Source organism: Otolemur garnettii, unplaced genomic scaffold (assembly GCF_000181295.1).
Source record: "Otolemur garnettii isolate 467f Iridium unplaced genomic scaffold, OtoGar3 scaffold00003, whole genome shotgun sequence".
NCBI lineage: Eukaryota > Metazoa > Chordata > Mammalia > Primates > Galagidae > Otolemur > Otolemur garnettii.
This window is the reverse complement of record NW_003852398.1, coordinates 25053325-25059030: the sequence shown is the minus strand read 5'-3', so window position 1 is coordinate 25059030 and position 5706 is coordinate 25053325. Positions and strand designations below refer to the sequence as shown.

Sequence of the window (5706 nt, the reverse complement as noted above, 5' to 3'; positions counted from 1 at the left end):
TGGGTACCGAGGTGCCTACATGTTAGACGTGCCTTTATATCTGAGAAATTCCATAAAATTTCCTAAAAGTCAATATTGCTGACTCCCAGAGGTCAGGGTCAGGTGGGGGTGGCATTTGCAGAGGCAGAAGTGGGGGTATGACGGCACAAGGCCTCTTCAGATCACTGCCAAAGCTGACTATGACGAAGGACTGAAGGTCAGCAGACAGTGGGGCAAGTGCTCTGCAGAGTAGGAGGGGACCAAACCAAGGTGCTCCTGACTCATGGGGCATCCCCACCCCTGCCACGAAAATACTAGCTCTGGTCTCTGGGCCTGCCTCCTTGGTGACACAACTCCTACAGTTCTTGTGCTTGTGCACACACATACACCTGCCCGGGCCACCCGGTTTGTCCACATAGATGCCAGGGACATAGGGCACCTGCCATTCAAGGAACAGCCTCAGGGGTGAGGGCTTTGGGAGAGAAGGCCTCAGCCCCGCCTAGGACAGCCCTCAAGACAAAGAACCAGCTGCTCCTCACTAGTCATCTGTTCCAATCTGAAGAGTGATTGTCCTGGGCCAGTCATGGGAAAATCATCAAGAACTTCCCACAATGGTCACAGTGGCTTCCAAAGTCTGTTTCTAGGAGTTGAGAGCCATGCTGCCCCACAGAACAAGCAGAGGTAGTCTGCGCTGCCCTGTGCCTTCCTATGGCAAGTCTCCAAAGGGTACCTGGATATCCTCCCTGCACAGATGGCCAGGGACAGGAGGGGCAGGCACTGCGGGCACGAGGGAGGCAGCAGTGAAAAGCTAGGAGGGTAGACACAGAAAGGCCTGGCCCAGCAAGAGGAGATTAGGAGCCACTGGAACTAGAGAGAGGAACCCAAACCCTTAGTTGTTAGAGTTAAGAGCTGGAAGAGAATGCCCTGAGATGTCAATAAGTGTAACCCCTTCATTTTGCACCTGGAAAACCGAAGCCAGCAAAGGGAAGAGGCCTGCCAAGAGCTGCATGGAACAGCAGTGGCACAGAAGGGAAGCAAACCCTGTCTTCTGGTGGCACCTGTGTACTCTCTTACTACACTAAACCACTGCCCAACCTCTCTCCCTGCCTCACAGAGGTCAGGTGAGCAATAAGGGGGAAAGATGGAGCTAAGAAGGGAAGAGCCTGAACTGAGGTGAGCCCACAAAAGAAAGACGTCTGTAACAACACTGGGAGGGGCTTCCTGTGAGCTGGAGAGCTCCCTGGTCCTGGGCTAGGGACAAGCAGAGGGGTACCGGGTGCTGTGGAGGGAATTCGGGCCAGGTGTCTTCTAAACAGTGCAGATGTTTGAAACAAAGCAAAGGATGCTCCATCTAGAGAGGAGATAACATGGTCCACAGGGTGGCAAGTGCCTTTGTTTTCTGCTGCTATTGCAGAATATCACAGGGACTGGGTAATTTTATAAAAACAAAATAAAACATTAGTTTATTTGGCTCATGGTTTCAGAGGCTGAAGATGGCAGATGATGGAGAGTGAAAGCAAGCAAGACAAAGAATCAACTGAACCCTCCCCTTTTATAATCCACTCCTGTGACAATGACATTAATCCATTCTCAAGGACACAGGGATTTAAGCTACTAATACATGGACTTTTGGGCAACACATTCAAACCATTGTAGCAAATTATCCTGAGCACAGAAAACTGGACCATCCTTGTCACCTCCTACTGAAATCCTTTCAACAGCCTCATTATTAGCATCATTCACAATAACAGCAGGTAGTGCTTGCCGTGTATGAGCCCTGCATTAATTCATTCCCGTGAATTCCCACCCCTCTAGGAGGCAACTCTAACATCATACGGAGGTTACAGATTAAGAAGCAGGGGCCTAGGATGACAGGGGCAGCAGTGAACCAACTCTGCCAAGCACTGAGGCACATACTCTGCACCAGGGGTTCCCAAAGAACAGCCTGGACAAGCAGTATCAGCATCACCGCCACCCACTGCATCAGATACTCTGGGACTACAGCTCAGCAATCTGTGTTTAACAAGCCCCCCAACCAGGTGATTCTGATGCACAGGCAATTCTGTGAACCAACTGTTCCAACCACTTCCCAATGCTGTCAACATTGTTCATAAAAAGACTGCTATGCAGACCTTTTAGGGTCTTTCCCAGCCCACCTGGTCGGCCTGTCAACCCAGGGGAATCTTTCTCAAAATCTTCTGCCCCGTCTACTAAGTTCCAGGAGAGAACCAGCATTTTTCTAAGATCTGGCCTTGAAGTCACTTCCAACCAGAACCCCCCCTCCCAACAACCCCGGCACTCCCATATTACTCCCGATTGCAGTCAAGAGTTACACTGGCCAGACTTATCAGCCACTTTATGGCACACGATGCCTACCAGTAGCACTCATAGCACATTTCTCCCCATTTGATAAAAGTTCCTGGAGGATAGAGCCAGTACATAGTGTTCCGAGTCATGAACACTACCGTCTGGGAACAGAGGGGCCATCAGGAAATGTCTGCTAACTATCAGAAGTGGAGAATACCATGAAAGGGCAGATTCTGGCTTTTCTTTTTTTTTTTAGACAGTCTCACTTTGCTGTCCTCCATAGAGTATCATGGAGGGCACAGCAACCTCTAACTCTTGGGCTTAAGCAATTCTCTTGCCTCAGCCTCCCAAGTAGCTGGGACTATAGGCCCCTGCCACAACACCCAGCTATTTTTTTGTTGTAGTTGTCACTGTTATTTGGCAGGCCCAGGCCAGGTTTAAACCCACCAGCCCCAGTATATGTGGCCAGAGCACTAGCTGCTGGGCTATAGGCACTGAGCCCAGATTCTGGATTTGATCCTGCCTACCATCTCTAGGCCCCAGTTTCCTCATCTGTAATAGAATCACTCTGGTTTCTTCTATTTTACTCATTCATTGGATAAAACCAGCAAAGCCACACCCAAGACAGTCTTCTTATCAGGGATATATACATGAAGACTAAAGAGGTCCCTGTTCACACCCTTATATTACAGGGAAAGAGAAAAATAATAAATAAATACACACTTCAAATTACAGTGTGTATTTATGATATGTACAGACGCTAAGTTCTGTACATATATGTTTTCTCAGTCACAGAGGAGATTATCTCAGAGCAGATGAATGTATGAAAAAATTAAAATAGTAATGTGACAGAAAGTGAAAAAAGGGGTTACTTTGCATAGAAAGATCAGGGAAGGCCCCTCTAAGAAGGTGACATTTGAGCTGAGACTTGACAGATAAGGAAAAACTAGCCATGGGAAGAGGGAGGGAAAGGTTTTCTAGGCAGAGGGAAGAGCACCTATGAAAGCCTCAGGGTGAGAACAAGCTTGACGTGTTAGAGAGGAAAAAGCAGGCCAGCACAGCGTAGCTAAATCCCAATGAATGCAGGAGTTAAACAGTAACCAGTGGGCTGGAGAGGAGGCAGAAAAACAGCCTCCTACAATGCTGCCCTGCTCAAATCGGGTTGGCCTGACCCAATCAGGACATCTGAGCCCCAAGTCACAGGCAGCACTGGGGTTAAAGGTATGAGTCAGACTCCCCAGTTTCCTGGGGCCCCAAAAAACCTGGTATGGGCATTGAGGGGCAGGCACCAAGCCTCAGCATGAGTGCCATGCAATACCCAGGGGATATCCATGGGTGGGAGATAACATGGACACATAAGTATGTACAACACAGGACAGTCCGAGCTACAGCTTCCAGAGAGGCATGATCAAGCACTTCCATGAAGTGTCAGTCCCTGATCACATTATTTTCCCAGGACACAGCTACCACAGCCTCCGTGGTCAGAGGAAAGGGAAGAGGGCCTAGGATTCAAAGCTTACTAGTCCTGGGCAAGTCCTTTTTTTTTTGGAGACAGAGCCTCAAGCTGTTCACCTGAGTAGAGTGCTGTGGCATCACAGCTCACAGCAACCTCCAACTCCTAGGCTCAAGTGAGTCTCCTGCCTCAGCCTCCCAAGTAGCTGGGACCATAGGCGCCCGCCACAACACCTGGCTATTTTTTGGTTGCAGCCATCATGATTGTTTGGCAGGTCTGGGCTGGATTTGAACCTGCCACCTTAGGTGTATGTGGCTGGCGCCTTAGCCACTTGAGCCACAGGTGTCAAGCCTCCTGGGCAAGTCTTAACCTCTTTGGGCCTCAGTTTCCTCACCTGAAAATTGAGGTTACTACTCATAGATCATTAAATGAGATACTGAATGCAAAGCACTGTGCTGGCATATGGTGTTTGTAAAACAAAGCTATAAGTATTATCATATCAGTTTTTTTACTGTTTCAGTTTGCTCTGCTGCAAAGTAAGGATATAACACAACATCACTGAGTTGCTATGAGTTTGCACTAATAAATATTCCACCCTCCTAATACAACATCCATTGTCAAGGATTAAAAAAAAATTCTGAGTCCCCTTTTCTGACCTCTCATCAGGTATCAAATTCCCCTCTCTCACACCCCATTGTTTGGAAAATGAGTAAGTGCTGATTAACTGTGAAAAGAAAAATGATGCATTAGGAATCCACACACTTCCCTGCACTGTCATTCTGCAAGGGGGTGGGGATGGATGTCAGCTCTTCTGCATCATCCACAAAAGTCCCTCCCTCCCCCTTCCAAAACACAACCTCTCCCCGTCACACAAAATTCCCACCCACTCCTGTACACAGTTTAATGAATGTATAATGCAACCACTTCCATACACACTATCCCCTCCACACACACACACATCCTACAGAGGAAAATTCATTCAGAGCATCCCCAAAATCACTCCCGGAAACTCACTTCATCTACCCTGCACAGGACACAAATGTCTCCAACAGTGTGCATGCAAAATATGACAGTTCAGCAGGGACTGTGGAGCCAAATGCCTGAGCTCAAATCTGACTTTGCTACTCGTAAGCTGTGTTACCCCAATTTCCAAGTCCCCATGTTTTCGAAACTGTAAAATGGGCATAATAATACTGACGTTTAGGATGAATGTGACAATTAAATGAGCTTAATACACGTAAAGTGTTTAGAACAGCAATTGGAAAGCGCCCACTAAGAGTTATTGTATTCTTAATTTTTATATGCGCACACCGCTTCCAAAACTTGACACCAAACCACTGACCCCGCACAGGCGACCGGCCTCCATACCGTAAACAGCGGGCCGCAGCGCCGCGCGCACCGCCTCCGGCAGTTTCCAGGCGCTGCCCGCGCAGTGCGCACGCGCGTCCCCCGCCACCGTCGGCGCCGGGCTGGGAGTCCTGGCGCCGCCGGGCCCCTGCTACTCCGGGAGACGCCCTCGGACCTCGCGCGCTAAAGACCCGGGACCCAGGCCACCCGACCCGGCCTCCCAGTCCACTCTGGGTCACTGCCAAAGCTCTGAACGACCTGGGTCCCGGCTTCCGCCCCATCCCCGCTCCGGCCCGGCCGGGTTACCTGAGGGCGGGAATCTGGGGGAACAGCGTCCCGCTCACCGCGTCCAGCCTCGGGTCCGGGGGTACAGGGCAGCGGCTCGGGCGAGGGGCCGGCCCCTCAGCGCCTCTCAGGCTCCTGGGCTGGGGCTGGGGGATGGGGCAGAAGACGAGGAAGTGCCGGGGGCTGGGCCGCCCCACCCCTGGGAAAGTCCCCCAGCGACTGACAGGCGGCTCGCCCAATCGCGCGGCGCGCCTGGACGGAGCGAGGTAAACACCGGGGACCTGAGAGCCGGAATGCTGGGCCCTCTGCGGCCTTCCCCTAGCCTGCGACCTCCC

The 5706-nt window shown here is 50.7% G+C and overlaps 1 protein-coding gene across 2 annotated transcripts in view; it reads right to left on the bottom strand.

Moving 5' to 3' along the window:
• TNIP1 (TNFAIP3 interacting protein 1) overlaps positions 1-5576 on the bottom strand; it is a 51660-nt gene extending 46084 nt beyond the window's left edge. For both annotated transcript variants that reach the window (XM_003782030.3, XM_012808365.2), the window contains exon 1: positions 5393-5576. The gene's annotated coding sequence lies outside the window, so the exon portion shown is untranslated. The remainder of the gene's footprint in view (positions 1-5392) is intronic.
• Between the last annotated feature and the right edge of the window lie 130 nt (positions 5577-5706).